The sequence below is a fragment of the Podarcis bocagei genome (assembly GCF_964188305.1).
Source record: "Podarcis bocagei genome assembly, chromosome: 1".
Lineage (NCBI taxonomy): Eukaryota > Metazoa > Chordata > Lepidosauria > Squamata > Lacertidae > Podarcis > Podarcis bocagei.
In genome coordinates, this window is record NC_138125.1 from 16,329,644 (window position 1) to 16,350,871 (window position 21,228).

General features: G+C 44.4%; 1 protein-coding gene and 1 long non-coding RNA gene across 3 annotated transcripts in view; both read right to left on the reverse strand.

Annotated features, from left to right (window-relative positions):
- RCOR1 (REST corepressor 1) overlaps positions 1 to 21,228 on the reverse strand; it is a 140,216-nt gene that overhangs the window by 61,327 nt on the left and 57,661 nt on the right. The gene's annotated exons all lie outside the window — the stretch shown is intronic.
- On the reverse strand, positions 6,474 to 13,304 carry LOC308587639. The gene is made up of 2 exons (XR_014008500.1): positions 13,075 to 13,304; positions 6,474 to 6,637 (listed from the first exon to the last, which is right to left on the reverse strand). It is a non-coding gene; the product is annotated as an uncharacterized lncRNA (long non-coding RNA).

Sequence of the window (21,228 nt, forward strand, 5' to 3'; positions counted from 1 at the left end):
TAACTCTTGAAAGAAAGGGCTTCTTTCTGGAATGCTCCCCAAGAACAAACAAGGCAGACTTCCCCAGGGAGAGAGCTCCTAACCCCAAGTGCGCACACAAGGCAGGCAAAAGTGCTAGAATCTGGCATACCCTGCTGGCCATTTACTTGGTGGTATTGCTGCGGCCAGCAGAGCAAGGCGCCATCTGACCGTAGAGATCAGGTTGCAGAATCGCTATAATGCATTGCGGATCAGTTTGCGGAATTTCCAGCTTTTCTAAAACGAACACGGAGAAAGCAAGAGATAGAAAGAAGCTGCCCTCCGTCTCTCCTAACACTAGAATTCGTGGACATCCAATGGGACAGGTAAAAGAAAGCATTTATTTACGCGCCGCATAGTTAAAATGATGAGATTCATTCCCACAAGAGGCGGTGATGGCCGCCAACTTGGGTGGCTTTGCAAGAGGGTTAGACAAATTCATGCTATCAATGGCTATTGCCCTGATTTTCTACCTCCGCTGTGAATTCTGGTTGCTGGAAACCGCAGAAGGGGAGAGGACTATTGCGTTCGGATCCTCCTTGTGGGATCCCCTTAGGGATCTGGTTGGTCACAGGATGCTGGGCGAGACACGCCCCTGGCCTCATCCAGTCAGGGTTCTTCTTATGCCACACGTTAAGCACCCCCAGGTATAAATGCCTTTTCTCTCTATTCCATTCATTTCTTTGCACCTCCCTGCTCCAGAAACTCAGTCCTTAAAGGCTCCAATATGTATATGGCAGGTTTCCACCATTAGCCACCCTTCTCTTGAGTACAGCACAGCTGCCATTAACTGGCTTTTAGCATGAAGCGAAGTCCACCTTCCAGATAACATTTTAACCCCCCCCCCCACTCCCCGGAAGATCAATAAAAAGCAGGACAGATAAAAAGTTCTCTCTTACAAATTAGCCTCTTAACGTCCTAATGTCTGCGGCAATTAAAGTCAGGGTTTTTACTGTCCATTAAAAGCCCCTCTCCTCGCTGCCAATTCAAGTTAAGGGTATAAAATGGGGGGGGGGGTATCCTACAGCAATAGCACCTTTAAAAGCAGCTGGAGTGACCTCTCTCTCTGTGTGTGTGTGCCATTTTAGAAATAAAAAGCAAAACTTGGTCACTGTGGCCAGTGGGGTGGATTAAACATGGGTCCAAAGTTGAGGCTGAGCACGTGAATAAGATTTTAATAGAGAAAATGAAAGCAAGTTTCCCAGAACCGAAAGACGGCACGCCCCAAGGGGAAAGAGGGACTGTGATCTATTGTTTCATTACCTTGAGAAATTATTGATAGCAGATGAGAAGTGTTTTGTTCGGCCTGCTTCACATTCCGCAGGCACAAGACCCAAACGCTCATCGCTCTTAGCTTCCGCGAATAAAACGTAGTAGAGAGTTTGCACTGGGATAACCTTTTTCTCTCCAAAGCAGAAAAAAGGAGGCAGGGGTCGAGAGGGGACAGGCTGTGCGGCAGCTGCCGATAAGGTGCACTCCAGATGTCGCTGGAATCCACCAACGCAGCCACGGCAGGGCCAATGACTCATGGGTAGCAAAGGCTTGAGCTCAGTAACATCTGGAGGGTACCACAGAGAAGGTGCACACATGTGGGGAAGCTCATGTGTGTTTAAGTGGCACTTGTTCTCTCTCGGAGCCAGGGTGGTTTTTAGCAGATGCGGCGCCAGGGTGCAAATACCCAGCTAGGTTAAGAGTTCTGAGAAGTTTTAAAGCTCAAGGGTGTCATCTGAACTAGCCAGATGCTTAACTGAGAATCAACCCCATGTCTTGCCATTGTTTGAAAAACAAGACTTTGGAGCTGTCTGGCCCCAAAATGGCAACTAGACATTCTATTTTGGCGACTGTAACCAGGGACAGTCCACATATATATTGGCCTCTTCCGACTTCTTTTCCTTAACGGCTCCTGCTCAGGCTGCACAGAAAAGGCATTATGGTTCCTGATATTCCGTCCGGTTGTGCAGATAAAATATATCTGATAGAATTCTACAGGACGTGTTGCTAGTGTGTGAAAACAGCTCATATCCAATGAGATATCAGGAACCATCCTGGCGTCAAAGCATCTTCACTTGGTAGCAAGAAATGGATGGTCTTGGGCCAATCATCAACGCTCGGCCTCGCAGGGTTTTAATGAGGATAATAGAATAGCTGGGGAAACCCAGCCAGATGGGCGCGGTATAAATAATATATGATGATGATGATGTTGATGATGATGATAAGGAGGGGAACGATGCATGCCACACATACCTCACCTTGAGCTCCTTGGAGGAAAGTTGGGACAATAATGCAATAATAAACCAAATAATTTATTAGAACATTTTTTGTGGGGTCTGCGCATAGAAGACTCTTGGCATTCTTGTTTCTGATTTTGTTCGGTTGGGTTCGAATTAAGAATAACCAACCTTCTCGTTGTCTTCCTAATTCACACTTGAGGAGCTATTTTGCCTTGTCCTCCAGGAACAGAAGCGAGTGCTAGCCTCAGACATCAATGAAGAAACTGAAGAACTTAATGTAGCCTGAATGGGGCACAAGAGTTGCCTGAGAATGTTCAGTGGGCATGGAATGCTAACTGACCACTGGAGGGGGAGAAGGGAAGCTATGCGGGGATTGGAGTGACTTGAATCCAGAACACAAGCGCTCCACACTGGCAATGTTTTGTTATAGGGTCCCCCATGTCTTTTTATGAACATCCCTTTGTTATTTCCCTAATTCATCAGATTTTATGGGGTAGCACTGGCGTGGGCGTTACTGGCTTTATTCGCTAACTCATTTGTTTATATATTGCTTCCCATTACCATACATTTATGTAATTCATGTACGTCTCTCCTGCAACATTCCTTCACTCTTTTTGTTGCCTTGCCTTGCCTGAAGACAGGCACAAGTTCTAGTTATCTCGCAATCCTAGCCAGCACTGATACCAAATAAGAACACTTAAGGGACAGAGAACAGGCAACTTCTTTACGACCCTTTTTTATGGTATTTATATATCACTCCTCCAAAGATCAAGCCAGCTTGTAACACACACACACAAACAAATAAAACACAAAATAAAACAAACCACCGGCAATATATAATACAACAGCAGCAGTACTAGTCTTCAACAGCTAGTCTGGAAATATTAGAGCTGCCTTAAAAAGTCAGATTGCCTGTACATATATGGCCTACGACTGTCTACAGCAGTATTTCTCAAAATGGGGTCTCCAGAGGTTTTTTGGGACTACAACTCCCATCAACCCTTGCTAGCAAGACCAATGCTCAGGGAGGATGGGAACTGTAGTCCGGAAACAGTTGGAATTTGGGAAACAAAGGTCTACGCAAACCTCCTCCAGGATGGTGACCGCCAGATGCTGTTGAACTCCAACTGACATCAGCTCCAGCCTCCATGGCCAGTGATCAGGGATGGTTGGAGTCCAAGTACATCTCTAACATCGGGTTAGAGAAGGATAGTCTACATACTCATTGTCAGCAGCAACCCAGGGTCTCAAAGCTGATCATTCCATGAGGATTCCGCTCAACACTCTTTCTCATGGTGTTCTGGAAGCAAGCATCAGTTACGTTTTGTTCTTGTTGTTTTTGTTTGCTTTTTGTAATTAGTTGCCATCATGCCAAGTATAATCATAGACTTGTATCATTGGAAGGGACCCTGTGGGTCATCTAGTCCAGCCCCCCTGCAATGCAGGAATCTCTACTTAAGCATCCATGAGAGGTTGGTCATCCAACCTCTGCTTAAAAACCTCTAAGAGGGGGTGCTTTCCACTGCGGAACAGCTCGTACTGTCAGAAAGTTATTCCTGAAATTTGATTGGAATCTCCTTTCTTGTAACTCGAATCAATTGTCATTTTAATTTTGAGATTTCTAATCTGAGATACTAAGGTGGTTCTCGGAGGAGGAGGAGGAGGAGGAGGAGGAGGAGGAGGAGGAGGAGAAGAAGAAGAAGAAGAAGAAGAAGAAGAAGAAGAAGAAGAAGAGGAGGAGGAGGAGGAGGAGGAGGAGGAGGAGGAGGAGGAGGGGGAGGAGTTTGGATTTGATATCCCACCTTTCACTCCCTTTAAGGAGTCTCCAAGCGGCTAACATTCTCCTTTCCCTTCCTCCCCCACAACAAACACTCTGTGAGGTGAGTGGGGCTGAGAGACTTCAAAGAAGTGTGACTGGCCCAAGGTCACCCAGCAGCTGCATGTGGAGGAGCGGAGACGCAAACCCGGTTCCCCAGATTACGAGACTACCGCTCTTAACCACTACACCACACTGGCTCTCAGCTGAAAAGCTGTTTAAGAAACCTTGGGAGTAAATAATATAAAATGCAGGTGGGATTTCGTGCCAAGTCAACCCTAACCAATCTTAAGCACAAGCTCAGTAAATTACCCCTTTAGTGAACTGTGCATAAACAGGGTGAGCTCTTCTTGTTGAAAGAGGACCTAAAATCTTTTAGGTCACCAGAATGAGGGTTGGTCTACACATGCAGCGTGTGAACTGGTAGAGTCCTGAGCTGCTAGAACAGACTACCAGTTCTTGCTGTAGGTGTTCTGCTGGGTGTTCCTCAAAATCTATAGGAAAGTGTTCTAGGCTACCTGCTCTGGATAGTCCAACATCCTTCCCTCAAACAGATGCTCTACAGACATTCTGGACTACAGTTTCCATCAGCCCCAAAGAGCATGGCAAAGGATGATGGGAGTCCTAGTTCATTCTCCTTCTTCTTCAAGACATTCACACCTCATTGGTTCTGCATCTGTCAACCAGGCCTGAGACTCCAGCCAAAGTGACGCTGTGCAGGTCTACCCCTCAGTGATAGGCCAGAGCTCATTTATTAGTGTTATGCTAAGGATGAACATCTTTTTTCACTCTAATCTTTTTAGCTCATTATGTTAATTATGAAAAATGGAAAGCCTAAGTAACCATCAGCAATTGAGATTAATTAAGGAATAATCAGTAATTTCTCATAAACACAAGTCCCCACTAATTTAAAAAGCTATTATATACTGCAAGTGCTAGCGATAGAACTGGTGGCATACAGACCAATATCCAAGACGGAGTTGTGCTAAAACAAAAACTAGAGTAACAGACAACATAAATGCACCCTGCTTTCCCTCTGAGAGCTGGCATTCTCACAGGAATGTGCAGCGCGGTGGAGCTGAATTGAGGGTTCTTTTGGCCATTGACTTGGTGGAATGTTGCCCCATAGCAGAAGTACTCTAGGAAGGCAGTGTGGTGCAGTAGTTAGAGTGTTGGACTAGGACCTGGGGGGGTTAGAATCCCCACTCCGCCATGAAGTTCACAGGCTGGCCTTGGGCCAGTCACAGCCTCTTAAACTACCTCACAGGGTTGTTGTAGGGATTAACTGAGAGAAGCTGGGTAAACCATTTACTCCTTGAAGTAAACACAATAAATAAGCTCTTCTGCTTGCCTTCTTGAGAAAGCTGGTGGGGCCAGCCAGATGGAGATGTCAGCCATCAACCTGGCATCTAGAGATCTCCATGTGGTTGCAAATGGACATTTGACAGTTGCAAAACGTGCCCAGGGAATTTCTACGGTTGCCATATTTCAAAAGGTGAAAATCCAGACACAAAAGTTGCTCAGCCTTTTTTTTGTTTTGCAAAATCTCCAAAAAAATAAATAAAATGAAGTTATTGAGCTACAGTGGTACCTTGATTTAAGAACAGCTTAGTTTATGAACAACTTGGAATAAGAACGCTGCAAACCCGGAAGTAGGCGTTTTGGTTTGTGAACTTTGCCTTGGAAGCAGAACATGTTTCGCTTCCTGTTGAGTGTGTTCCATTTGTAAATTGAGTCCTCCTCTGCTGTGGGAAAGCACGCCTTGGTTAAAGAACGCTTTGGTTTAAGAACGGACTTCTGGAACAGATTAAGTTCGTAAACCAAGGTACCACTGTATTTTGAAGGAAATTCGCCAAAATCTAAACTTCTGACATGGATTGCCATACGTCTGGATTTTCCCAGACATCTCAGTGATTTCTGCCTGGACACTGTTTCCGACTCCTGTATGTCTAGGAAATTCTGGATGTATAGCAGCCCTAGAATTTCTAACACTGGGACAAAAGTTTCATAACGTGACTGTTGTGCCTTTGCTCCTGCTTAGCGTTATGTGAATGATGCAAACACGCAATGTGTTAATATGGAGCAAACACTGATAGATGCATACTTCAAGAATCTCAGGAACAGACCAAAGGAGAAGACCCATGTCCAAGTGGTAGATTGACTGCTTTGCATGCAGAAGGTGCCAGATTCAATCCTTACCACTTCCAAGTAGGGCTGGTAATCTGCTTGCCTGAAACCCTGGAGTGAGTCAGTGTAGATAATACTCTGTGTGTACATCAACTTCCTATGTTCCTATGACCTAAAATAAGTTAAGATAGGAAAGTGCTTTCACATACACAACACACTCGCTCCTCTCCTTTTGGCTCTGCAAACACGATGCCAGTCCCTTCAATGATTTCATGCATGTGTCAGGGGTTTTTTTTTATTAATGAATCGGTAATGTGTGTGGGTTTAGCTTTCACGCAAGACCTGCAGACTGCCAAGCCAGCTCCCGTCGGCTGATTCAGTTGCACGCTCATTCATAAAAGGCGCATGGCAGCGTGTGTGTGCAGACACATGAGTCACCCCATACCTAGAAAAGCAAAACGTGGTGAGCGGTTCTGCATTTTAGTGAAGGCATCTGGCGTGGAAATCTTATTTACTCAATTCATGTGTCGCTTGTCTCCAATAAACTTAATAATGTAAGAGTAGCATGCAGGATCGTGGGGCGTGTGTGGCGCTGTGGGTTAAACCACAGAGCCTAGGGCTTGCTGATCAGAAGGTCGGCGGTTTGAAACCCCGCAACGGGGTGAGCTCCCGTTGCTCGGTCCCTGCTCCTTCCAACCTAGCAGTTCAAAAGCACATCAGAGTGCAAGTAGATAAATAGGTACCACTCCAGCTGGAAGGTAAACGGCATTTCTGTGCGCTGCTCTGGTTCGCAGAAGCGGCTTAGTCATGCTGGCCACATGACCAGGAAGCTGTACGCCGGTTCCCTTGGCCAGTAAAGCGAGATGAGCGCTGCAACCCCAGAGTCAGTCATGACTGGACCTAACGGTCAGGGGTCCCTTTACCTTTACCTAGCATGCAGGATCAGGCCAGTAGTCCATCTAGGTCCAGCATTCTGCTCTCACAGTGGCCAACCAGATGGCTCTGGGAAGCCTGACAGTGGGATCTGAGAACAGCCCTCTCCCCGCCGCCACCCCCAACCCCCACCCCATGGCTTCCAGCAACTGGTCTTCAGAAGCACACAACCTCCGACTTACAAAAATTTAAGTGCATTGAGAATAACATAAAATAAAAAGAACAGCGCATCACAATAAAAGCCATACAATAACCCATAAAACGGACACAGTAAATGCTAGGCATGCTTTATGGAACAGGGGGCAGAGGAGGCATATCCAGACCTATTAACTACATGTGCTTCCTTCAACTACGGAGAGCCCAAATCTATGAAGCAATCTGGGGGGGGGGGGTCATCAATGCCATCTCTCAACCTGCCCCACCCATTGTGGATCTCTGAATCTTGCTTTCTGACCCAGTATCCCATCAGCCATAGCTGCTGCTGCTGAAGGAAGAGGGAGACTACCTTCCCACATTATCCTACTAAGGAGCCGGGGGAAAGAGAGATCCATAGGGAGCCGAGCACAAAAAAGAGAACAAGAAACCCCAAAAGTTAGGTGGCCGCGGCAGGCTTAATTCACCATTACGTGACAAGGTACTGCAAAAGGAGGCTCTGTAACACCTTGCCTGTTACGTGCCAAAATGCACTGAGAGAACAGGGTTGAGTCGAGGACACGGCAGCGGTTTCAACAGCACCCCCGTATTTAGTATGCTCGGTGCAGGTTCTAGCATTGATCAAACAATGAGAGGCTAAGACAGGGCAAGATTCCTCCGTCCTCGTCCTCCCCCACCTTCCAAAACCCATTATCATACAGAAGAGCCGGTGCAGATTGCTTGCATACAAATCTGAAGCATCTTCCGAGCTCCAGAACATGGTGACAGCCTAAAACAAACACCGGGAGCTGCGCTTTAGCTTTCCTTTAAAAAGGAAAGGAAGCAAAGAAGGACATCTGCGGTTAGCAGGTGGCTTTTTTGCTCGCGGTTCATCGGCAAAGCAACTCTGCCATCTTGTGGCGCACATGCGCATCCTTGCTCATAAGGCGCAGTGTGAGGGAAGAGGCCGAAAGCAAGCCTGTTTAAACAAGGCAAGGAAGGCCTCTGCAACTTGTTTTTCTGTTGTTGTTAAAATTTTTCTTGATTTACAAAAGTGTGTGCAATGTCTCTCTCTCGTATTTTTTCCCCCGATGTAACAGTTTTACTTGTGAGCTCCCAAGCTGAATGCAACTCCCCTGTTTGCTAAGCCCAGGTGGGTTTGCAAAAACAGTGCATTTTCATGACCCTCTGATGAGATGCTAAATCTATATAGCTAATGGGCTGGATTTGGCTTGCAAGTCTGTGATAATCTGCCGATTTGCGGACAGAGCCAATTTGCTCCAGTGAGTGCATTTGCAATTTCTAACTAAAGTTTTATGAAATTGTCAGGGCAGGTGGCATTGCATTTTCCAAAAAACAACAACAACAACAACAAAAACCTTTAAGAGACCAAGATTGTGGTCCATCTTAGTTGCCCAAATTTACGTTTACACCTGAACTGAGAATGGCTTTATATACTCAAATTCAGGAAAGGCTTTTGCAGCTTCTCAGTCCTTTCATTACATGAACTATTAAGCATTATAATATACAATCAAAACATCTTAATTAAAAATCTGTATCAGCCACAATTGCTACCCATGTGATTCAATTCAGTTCAATCAATAATGTTTGTTTTTTGAAAAATACAAAATAAAAACACACAGAGAGTTTTCTCAGCAAATACTACCACCATCCAAATAACATAAAACTGAGTACCCATTTAACAGCAATACATGAGATTTTCTATATAGTTATTTACTGGGGGTACTCAAAGGTACACAGTACCAGTAAACCCCCCCCCCCCATGTTAAAGTGTGGCAATTACTGTAACAACTTATTGGTGAGTACTGGCACCTTTACTATTTATTTATTTGTATAATCATTGGTTGTATACAGAGACAAAATACGCAACAAAAGTTGAAGGACGAAAGATTGTAAACAATCCAGAAGACAATTAAGTACAACAACACCTTTTAAAAGTGTGTTATCATTTAAATGCTGGGAGAAGGCTTTGAAGAAACAGATTCAATGGAAAGAAGGGAACAGATTGTTTGTTCCTTGGCTGATATTTTCCTAGACAACTTGCTCCCCCCCCCCCTTTTAGTAGAAAGAATGCAACAAGTCGGTTAATGCAGGCACCGTTTTAATTAAGATTACTGAACAGATCTTGCTGTCTGAATTCCTACTGCATAAATGTTCCTCAAGGAGCAAATGAAAAATGGGTGTTCATTTACAGAATTAAGGATGCACACTGTAGTGGTTTGGATTGCCTGGTTAAACCCTCCGGACTGCACAGCCCATCTCAGCGTGGCTGCCCTTAGTCACTCGTAGAATCTGTCTGTGGGCGTTTCTTAAAGCGCTGCCAGCATAAGAGCTGTTTGACGCCCAATCGTCTCCACCTCTCACTGCGCGGGAGTCTCCTGCGCAGGGTGGGCGTGGGCAGCGGGGTGCTTGGGCTCTCCTCACTAACTTCCAACGAAGAGTCCTGGAGCCCCTGCACCTCCCTGTCCCGTTGCTCTCCTGGATCCCTGGTGTTACACTCATTCTCTTCCCCTTCTTCCCAGCTGAGTCTCCCCCTAGCGCTGGGACCTTCTCCTGCAGAATCAGAGACCCTCTCCTTCTCCCGTGCCTCTGATGTCAGTTCCCTGACACACACAGTCCAGCATGGCCAATGAGCATGAATGATGGGAACTGGAGGATGCTACAGGGGCTACCCGTGAACTAATATCTTGAGTACTCAAATGAGAATCCGCACTGCTTCAGTACTGGGTTAAACAGACCAGTGGTCTAACTCAGTATCCCATGGATCCAAAACTCTCTCTACCATGACTCAATACTCCAGAAATTCACGTACCATAAACATTTACCATCGTATATATTATATATCCAAGTCTTTCTCAGCCTGTGGCTCCTCTAGATGTATAAAAACATGAATAACAATAAAATTCAAAGTTCAAAAATCAATTTGGGGGAAATCCATCCAATAAGCATTAGACAGTCACCAGGGCTAGCTGGCTGAATTAGTCCTACTTCGGCCAGCAAGGAGGCCAGGGGAGAATTAGCTGTGGCATCTCAGAGCAGGTAATCTTCATAAAAGGGGAGGGAAGAGAAGGGAAATAAAAGATCAGGCTGAATTCAAATTAAAGGCCAGGAGGAATAGCTCTGTCTTACATGCCCGAAGGAAGGAGGTTAAATCCTGAAGGGCTCTAAGCTTGTGGACTACAACTCCCAGCATCCACAGCCAGTGTGGCCAATGGCCAGGGATGATGGGCATTGTAGTCCAACGTCGACTGAAGGTTGTTGGGTAGAGGGAGGCTGTTAATACACAATTTTATACAAGTTCAAGGAATGCTGCTCTCCCCCCCCCTCTTTTTTAACTTTCTTTGAATGTTTGGTATTGATGTCATACATGTGCACATTTTAGAATATTGATCCTCATCAACAACAAGCCATGTTCACACAGGTGTGACCAGAAAAAGGGTAGCAAAGCAAAAGAAAGAGAAGATAGGAATTAAAAAAACAAACAAACCAAGTTCAGTGTTAAAAATGCTGTTGGGGCCCCGCTTCATAACACTGCTAAAATTGAAAGGTTCTGCACCTAGGCAGGAACAATCAACTGCACAAATATGAGATAGGGGAAGCCTGGCTTACTAGCAGTACATGTGAAAAGGATCAAGGGGTCTTGGTGGACCACAGGCTGAACATGAGTCAACAGTGTGCAGCAGCAGCAAAAGGAAAGAAAAAGCTAACGCTATTCTAAGCTGCATCAACAGAAGTACAGTGTCTAGATCAAGGGAAATAATACAGTGGTACCTCTGGATGCAAACGTGATCCGTTCCGGAGCCCCGTTCGCATCCTGACGCAAACGTAAGACGCGACTGTGCGTCTGCGTGTGCGTCGCGTTTCACCACTTCCGCGCATGCGTGTGACATCATTTTGAGCGTCTGCATATACGTGAGCGGCGAAACCCGGAAGTAACGCACTCCGTTACTTCCGGGTCACCGCGGAGCGCAACCCGGAAATATTTAAGCTGAAGCGTATTCATCCCGAGGTATGACTGTAGTACCACAGCTGGAATACTGTGTCCAATTCTGGGCACCACAATTTAAGGATATTGACAAACTGGAATGTGTGCAGAAGAGGACAACCAAGAGGGTCAAGGGTCTGGAAACCAAGCTTTATGGGGAATGGTTAAAGGAGCTGGGTATGTTTAGTCTGGAAAAGATGAGACTGAGAGGAGATATGATAGCCGTCTTCAAATATCTTAAGTGCTGTCACATGGAGGATGGAGCAAGCCTGTTTTCTCCTGCTCTGGAGGGCAAGACTCGAACCAATGGCTTCAAATTACAAGAAAGAAGATTCCGACTAAACATCAGGAAGAACTGCCTAAAAGTTAAGAGATGTTCCAACAGTGAAAAGGACTCCCTCAGAATGTGGTGGACTCTCCTTCCTTGGAGGTTTTTAAACAGAGGTTGAATGGCCATCTGCCAGGGATGCTTTAGCTGAGATACCTGCATCGCAGGGGGTTGGACTAGATGACCCCAAGGATACTTTCCAACACTATGATTCTAAGAAATCTCAGAGTGAAGAGGCATGACTCAGTGGATCTGCTTTGCATGCAAAAGGATCCCTATGTTCAATTTCTGGGTAAGTAACCAAACAATTAAACCCCTGTGTTGCAAACAATTATCAGTAATATCCCAGGCAACCCGATGACCAGGTACAACAATGCAATATCAATATAAACTCTTTATATAATCTATACGGAACAGTGAACAGTATGAAAAACCAAATAAACAGGAATCTTATAAATCTCTAAAGTCACAAAATGTGCACTCTTGATGGGTTCTCTTGAAAACATAGAATCTGAGTTATTGTAAGTTACCGTGTATATGCAGGTCATCGTTTCAATAATTCATTTGCAGTTTATGAAGCATTTTTGCATCCTTCTGCTGTGCTGAAGAAAAATTCTACGAAACAGTGGGTATATCTGGAATCACCGTTCGCTACGTCTGTTTGCGGACCTCTTCGGCAGCCTTGGACGTCATAAAACAAAGCTTTGCCGCTTGTTTTCATCAGATAAGAATCTGACCCATTGCTTCTTTCGGAGACTTGCATAGTCTACAAAGACTTTCAGAGACTTATAAGACTTACGTTTATTTGGTTCTATGTTTTCAAGAGAATCCATCAAGAGAGCACATTTTGTGACTTCAGAGATTTATAAGATTTCTGTTTATTTGGTTTTTCATATTGTTCAATTTCTGGGTAAGGCTGGGGAATACCCCGTCCGAAAACCCTGGGCCGCCTTGCTGCCAGTCAGTTCAGACAATGCAGAAGCAAATGAACCAATACGCTAACTCGGTCTGAGGCAGCTTCTTATGTACACACAGAATTCTAAGCACAGCATTTCCTCAATTCCATACACAAGGCCTGTGATTAAAACCAAAATATCTTTTACTAATACTGCTCAGATCCACACACACACACACAACCTCACCAGTCCCATCCAGTTTTCCCAGTTCCGTTATCAAAAGCTGAATGGGGCCTGTAAGAATAATGCTGTTTTCATCCTTAGGCATGGCAACTTCTGCCACCCACCCTCTCTCTCTCTCTCTCCCTCTCTATCTCATGAAAGTTTTACACAGGAGCCCAGCTTCATAAATAGTTCACATTGTGCAAGTCCATTATTCCACTACAGGGCGTAGGTTTTTGCATTGCACTCAGGCACACATGCAAAAGGGTGGATACGCACGGACTTGCCTTCAGATTAAGATGCATTAAGAGGGCTACTGATAATGAAGCCTATTGCAAGGGAAAGGGATCACCATGGAGTCTTACCGCTGAAGCAGCAAAAGTAGAGGCCTATTCGACTTCTTGCTGCCCTCTAGGAGAATGGCAAGCAGGAAAGGAAAGTAATGCCCTTCACGGGCTTCTTTGCTGAAAGTTAAAAGGGACACAAATGGGGAGGAGGAGGTGGCATGGTGCAGCGATTAAACAGACTGTGCTCTCAGTCAGGAAGTCCTCCGCTGAAATCTCCCCTCCTCCTCCTCCATCTTAAACTCACTAGCCTTGGCCCCATCTGTATTATACATTTAAAGCAGTTGTTAGGAGACCCCCTATTCCCCCTCACAGAGTTCCTTGAAAAAAGGAATTGATTTTGAAACCACACTGCAAATTTATTGTTAAGACTACGTTGTGAGGGGAAGAGCTGGGTCTCCTCGCCACTCCCAGCTCCCCTTGACAAACTACAGTTCCCAGGATTCTTTGGGGAAAGCCACGGCTGTTTATAAAGTGGTATATTACTGATTTTAATGTGTGCTGCGGATGAGGCCCTAGACAGGCTAGTTTTCTCCCGACCTCAGCCATCCCACTGTAACACAGAAACCGCAGTACTGGCCTACCATGCAGGGCTGTTTTGTAAGAAGGGGGAAGAGGGGGCTGCCCCTTATGTAAGTTCAGTCTATTTGTTCCACTAACTTGGAACTGTCTCTATGCTTGACTGGCAAACGTCTCTCAGGCAGAAGCTCTCTCACATCACCTGCCACCCGGATCCTCCTTTTAATAGGACTGAGCCAGGTGCTGTCTCTCTTTTTAAAATTATTATTATACTTATATCCCAACTTTTCTCCAAGTAGCTCAAGATGGCACGTACAACTCTCTCCCCCGTTTTATCCTCACAACAATCCTAAGAGGTAGGTTAGGCTGAGAGGCTGTAACTGGCCTAAGGCGTGAGCTTCATGGCTGAGTGGGGGATTTGAACCCAGGTCCTCGTCCAACAATCTAGCATTTACACCACAGTTGTGCTCTACTCCGGAGCTGCAGCCATTTCTTGTGTTGGCGGAGTCTCTAAAATGCTATTATAAATTACAAAAAAGGCACTTCGTTAGTTCGAAATGAAGCTGGGGCAATACTCAGAGACTCTCCTCGCAAAGAGCTCTCTAAGATGCCTTTAAGAGTGCCTTTAAGAGTGGAAAAAGCTTATTAGCACATAGTACAATGTTCATGTACCAGCGCCACATATTCTCTTACACATGCATGCAAGTTTCTGTTTGAAAGGGGGGGGGGTAATGTTTTCCCTAAAAGTTCTTTACACAACATATATATATGTATATATATATATATATATTTGCTTTCGTAGATTTTATATATATATATACACACACACACACACACACACACACACCCCATCAGGAAAATGCAAGAGAATTGCAGGGAGTGGGTGAGTAAGAAAGAAGCAGGCAGACAAGGGAGGAACCAAATGATTGAGGGGTGTGTTTGAGGGAGTAAGAGAAAGAGAGTGCACACATCACTAGCAAGAACAGTTTACAGTGGAATCCTAGCCACGTCAGAAGCAAGCTCCACTAAATTTATAAGTTGGGCTATGATTACAGCCTAAAAATAAATATTCCTATCAGCTTCAGTCAGGAGAAAGTCTTTATGACAACTGAGTATGTGAAAGAGATTGCTCTTTTTAACTGGTGAATTAATGTATATGTGGAATGACAGTTCCAGTAGTCTAACTGAGAGGGACTGTGGTGAATGAAAGCAAGTCCACGCATTTTATTTTCCCCAGGCACAGGAACATGCCTGCAGTGCAAATCCTATTGCATGTTTTACAGGTTGGAGGAGAATCCACATGAACACCACATGCCATCCCTGACATGATCTGTGTGCAGGCATTACACACAAAAAGATATGCCGCAAAGTTGTCATTAATTAATCGGATTAAGGTTTGGGTTTTCCCCATTTAATTTCAAAATGGCAGCAGCTGATAGCACACTTCCATCTCCTCATTGAGGATTGCTTGCCTGCCGCTCAAAACCAGCGCTATAAATTCCCCATGCGTCTTGCGACTGGCACAGATCCAACTGCGACCATGTGGAGATTTCCGGTGACTGACATCTCCATCTGGCTGGCCCCTCCAGCTGTCTTAAACAGGTAAGCAGAAGAGCTTGTTTACTGCATTTATATCCCAACTTTTCCTCCAACGAGTGTATGGTTCACCCACTCCTCAATTAATCTCTACAACGACCCTGTGAAGTAGGCTAAGCGGCTGTGGCTGACTCCAAGGTCACCCAATGAGCTTCATGACTGAGTGGGGATTTTTTTTTTAATGATATTTATTAAGAATTTTAGAATTACAGGAAAAACAAAGAAAAAAAACAAAGAAAAAAGAAACAGCAATCAAACAATACAAATTAGTAAAAATCAAAAACAAAAAACAACAACAAAACACATAACACATCACAATCAAAAAGCAAAAATAAACCACAAAAAAATTAAAAACAAATCCAATATTCCCAAATCCTTAACTGTCATTACCTTATTTCATCGACCTCCTCACTCCTCCCTTATTTGTATTCTAGTTATTAATTATCACAGCAAATCCTTTTCCATTTTTCGTAATATTCTGTCATTAAATTACCTTAATCTATTTTAACCTTATCTTACTATAAAAAACCCTAAAGCTTAAAACTTAGATCTTATTTATACCAATTTCTCATAACCATAGCATATTCTTACATAGTTCTTTTAACATTTCTGCTAAAGCTAAATAATTTCGTTCCAACATTTTTCTAACATTCATCAATTTTACAAAACAATCCTAATAAAAAATTTTAAAACTTTCTTCCAATCTTCATCCAACGTCTCTTCCTCCTGGTCCCGGGTTTTGTCAGTCCTTTCTATCCCATCCATCTAGTTCATTAACCTGGTAATCTTATATCCAAAGCTCTTAAGTCTCTTCCATGTCCCTTCCGCAGATCTTCTTCATATTTATACCTGTACTTTACTTTGTCTCCTGCTCCTTTCACTCGTGGAAACTCCAACTTGACAGTATTTTTGTCCCTTCTTGACAGATCAGCCCCTTTTCTATAGTCCACACTAAACTCCATGTGGTATTTAAAGACATGTTTCAAGGACCCTCCAAAGTTAAGGACCCCCACAACTCCAAACATCTCACGGCCCATTGCCAGACTTGAAAGGTCAAAACATCCCTGCATGGGGGGGGGGGGTCTATCCAACCCCCCATTTCTAAACCCAACAAAACTCTATCTCTCCAAGTCTGGCTTTTTCCAAGTTCATTTGTCAAATCCAACAACTCATGTTCCTGCTGGGCCACCGCTTCCTCCATCTCTGCCACCCGAGGTCCAGCAACAACCTCCTCCCTCCTCTGATCTGTCAGAGCACACTCCTGAGTTGGTTCCTGGGTGGGTTCTATATAGATACCCACTACCCGTCCAAAATTTCCGATCGCAACAGTCATCAAGTCCGTCCTCTCATGTAACTGTTCCAACAAGGCACTTGTTTTGCAGAAAGCACGTACCAAAGCTTCTGAATACATTGTTATGCAAGGTCAGTCTGTTCCCACGATCTTAATCTTCAGCTGCAAAGCTCCCCGGTTCAAATTTAATAACAGTTTCACAGGCTCCCTCTAGGGGAAGAACTTGAATTTGTATCCATCTCTCTCTCTTTTTTTTTTTAAAGGCAGATCTAACAACAAAGTTTCCTTTTTCAGATATTTTGTCAATATTTGTTCCTTTAAAATGCGAAGGGGAACAGTGGAATCACTATGTTTCTCTTCTTTTAACTGTATGTCAAAACCTTTGTCTATAGTCAATGAACTTCCCAAAAAAACGTCAATCCTGACACCCCGCTCCCAGGTTCAAGACGGTGGAAAATTACTTGTGGTCTGGTGCGTCTTATAGAGCGAAAAATACGGTGCAAAGAAGTTTGGGCTACCATAAATCTGTTGGACTTTCAGTCCCTTTTGGTTGTTTTAACTGCAACAAGCTAACATGGCTACCCCTCTGGAAGCTTTCTCACAAGGTTGTTGGGGAACAGGGAGTGTAGAGTCCATATAAGTCCCAAAGCATACTGTTCGCATAACCGGGTGCCTATGCGAAGTTCCCATACAGGATCTGAGCACAATAGCACTCTTATTATTCCTAGCAACAGGCACTCAGAGACATTCTGCCTCTGACACCAAAGGCAAAACATTTTACACGGATAGTTAATAAATTCATGAACGGAGCTGCGAATCTTCAATGGAGAAGAATTAAGAGGAGGAGAGTTACTTTAAAACTATGCGCTGGGTTCAGGAATGATGGGATGGGAACAAGGTCTTGCATGACCTCGGGTGCTTCTAGTGCATGTAAGAGCATGTGCTCGGCCCATGTCAGTTTCCAATGCTAACAAGTTCAAAGCAGCAGCAACACCAAACTATACACGCATCTAGAATTAGACATTCTCCTCCATGGCTTCAAATGCTGCCTTTTCAAAGGACTGTTTGTTAGCAGCCGCTGTGAATTAGCTTTAAGCTTGTTCTCAAGCTTTACACAAAAAAAAACAAAACAAAAAACACTCAACTTTGCAGCAGCTCTCCGATTCTCATTGGGTTAACAGCTGCACGTGGGCTGGTCCTAATCTATACCTGTAGAGCTACTGTCATCAAAGTCTCAGCATACCAGTCTAGCAACTTCCATTGCCTATCAGCAAGAGACTTCCCAGGACTGTTTCAGAATGTGCTTTAGGTCAGGGACTACAGAGAGACCATTAGAGATGTGAAGGCCTGAGAAAAGAATCAGGAAAAACCAGAGTTTGTTCCAGGTTTTTTACAAAGCCTCTCTTTGTTTTCGCTCATCACCAAAAAAAAAAAAGGGGGGGGAGAATGGAATAAATATTTTTTTAAAAAATTATGAAATGATTAACAACATGTTTAAAACAAGGGGGTTCATATATTTATTCCCCCAAAATGATTCCCAAAACCACATTAACAGAAAGACTTTCCTGTAAGGCTGTATCAAAACATTACAGCCCCTGTACACTGGGGAATTGGGGATGTTCACCCGAAATCTGAACTTCCTCTGCAAGAATTGCACTTTTGGGTTAACAGAAAATGTTGACCAAAATCACTCTGCCTGATTAATCACCCTGGTTATTTAAGTTGATAGATAAAAATCTCCATGGCCTTCTGATTTTTAGCTACAGTGGTACCTCGGGTTAAGTACTTTATTCGTTCCGGAGGTCCGTTCTTAACCTGAAACTGTTCTTAACCTGAAGCACCACTTTAGCTAATGGGGCCTCCTGCTGCTACCGCACCACCAGGGCACGATTTCTGTTCTCATCCTGAAGCAAAGTTCTTAACCTGAAGCACTATTTCTCGGTTAGCAGAGTCTGTAACCTGAAGCATATGTAACCTGAAGCATATGTAACCTGAGGTACCACTGTATTTTGAACCATGATGAAGAGATAACGTAACATGGATTTTATTTGTATGCTGCTTCTCCATAGTTCAAACCACACTCAAGACAGCTTACAGCTTGAAAAAACACATAATTACAACATAACAAAGCTAGCCATAAACAATAAACAAAACATCAAAAAGTACACAAGCAAACTGAACTTCACATAAATCGTAAGATCTAAAATAAAAGGCACAAAAAATTAGTATCAATAACACCAACTACCATTCCTAAACAATACCCCAGCCTAATATTCTGTAGCCTCAGCATTTGTAGTTGGAGTCCGTCCAGGTCCCACCATCCCAGGCCAGGTAGAAAAAGGCCTACAAGGCAGAGAGCAGGTCTTCCAGGACTCACAGCCAAGATGGATGTCAGAAACTGTGTTTACGAGCATGGGAAGCTGCGTCATCCCAAATCAGACCTGGTCCATCTACACTAACTGGCAATGACTCTTAGAGCAGGGTTCTCTCCTAGCTTAACCTGTAAATACCAATGGATTGAAGCTGGGACCTTGCATGCAAGTTCTAAGAGATTGGCACTGTGGTCTAAACCACTGAGCCTCTTGGGCCTGCCGATTGGAAGGTCGGTGGTTCGTATCCCTGCGAAGGAGTGAGCTCCCGTTGCTCTGTCCCAGCTCCTGCCAACCTAGCAGTTCAAAAGCACGCCAGTGCAAGTAGATAAATAGGTATCGCTGCGGCGGGAAGGTAAACGGCGTTTCCGTGTGCTCTGGTTTCTGTCATGGTGTTCCGTTGCACCAGACGTCATGCTGGCCACATGGCCCTGAAAACTGTCTGTGGACAAACACGAGCTCCCTTGGCCTGAAAGTGAGATGAGCACTGCGACCCCATAGTCTCCTTCGACTGGACTTAACCGTCCAGGGGTCCTTTTACCTAAGAGATTCCCATGTCTGCCAGCTCTCCATTAAAGAGAAATGAGCAAGACATGCATGCCAGCCTGTTCCCCTGAATCCACAGTAAAAGTCCTTCCCGAGTTAGCAGAAACGGAGGTATTTCTCCCAATTCTCAACTCCCCCTAACCACCTTCCTAGTCTGGGAAAAGGTGATGATTTCCTTTTGTTAAGTACTAGGCCAGACAAGAACCCCAGGCCTAATCTGATTGGATTAAAATATTTACAATTAAAGGCATACTATAATTAGAAAGACACACTGCCAGTAAAGATTAGAATTCTTTTATTTTTTTACGTAACTTTGCATACTGAAATATAATTTAAGAAACTTAAAAGGAGGGGGGGGCATGTCACAACAATTGTTTCCTAGGCAGCTTTCCCTGGAAATTAACTACAAATTACCTAGGCCTTCTCTGCCCCATACACACTTCTCACATATAGGTTGCAATCCTACGTACAGTTATCACGAAGGGTGCATTCATTGGGACATTTTTACATAGGACTGCACGTACATAGGATTGACAGAAGCTAGAAGTTCACACTAGCTGGTAAAAGAACATCACAATCTAATATTTTAAGCCATATGCCAATAGTCAGCATCTGAATTCTGAGGCTGAATTGCACATGAGAAACTCCAGAACTTCGGCAATGGAAAGTGAGACATGCATTAAAATGTTGCAGTGTGGTGTGCTCCTGTTCACTGTTCCAGCCAGCCAACCACAGCAGCAGCTGGGATGCACTGGGGACTGATAGGTCACAAAGGCAGGGAAGCCAACAGTAGGGGGAGCCAGAACCAATATAAAGCAGATCTTTTTGTCCCCATCCTATTCCCTATTGAGTTCCAAAAAGGGCAAGTCTGGGACTAAGGAGGAGGAAGCAGACAGTGAGTGCAACACCCCCTGGACTGGTTTAAGGCAGGCAGGCAAGCAAGCACAGGTTGAGAGCAGAATGTACCCAAAAGCACCACCCTCCACTGGTCAGTCCTCCTGCCTGATACTCCAGTCTATTTCCAAACCCACTTGGCATTCCATGGCCATGAAACACCCATTTGCGGTGTTCCCACTATTAAGATTTTTGGTACTCCTGCAAATCTCAGTTTTCCCCAAGCTAGGTAATACCTCCGCGTCTTGTGTGGGCTCATGCCATTTGGACTAGGTGAGCGATGGCACTCACAACCCTGGATATCGGAAACAGAGCATGATGCCCCAAATTAATATCACCTTCAAACCTTGGGTTTAATCACCTGCTTCTCAGGTCACACGCTCGAATAGTCTGGCTGAAGCTAAGGCATGCTTAATCCCAGGATTCCCTGACTCTCCAAGTTCACTGAACGCTCTGGAATTTAGGTTACAGTCAGCCTTTCTACTAATCCTTCCACACACCCCTTAAGTGAATAACTCTTGTACACATTTATTCATAAATATAACAAGGGCGGGGGTTACACAAAAAGGGAGGGGAAAACAGCACTTGTTTTACTGAAAAAAGTAAATGTCTTTAGACCACAGACCAACTTTCCCAAGCCTGATGCTGTGTTTTGAACACCCATCAACCCCGGCCAACATTATGCATGGTCAGGAATGATCTGTGGTGTAGTGGTCTTGGGGTTGAGTGGGGTTCAAAAACCTGTTACTAATTTTGCTGCAGAGTCCCAGTTTCCAAGATCCTAGAGCCACTCCATCAGCAAGAAAGGAGTGTTTTTTTTAGCCACCATGTGACCAAAGCTAGGAATTTAGGAACACTGAAAATTTAAAAGTGCATCCATTGCAAGGGATTTGGTGAGACTAGGGCCTGGGAGATCAGGGTTCAAATCTCAACACAGCCATGACCTTAGGCCCCTTAGCT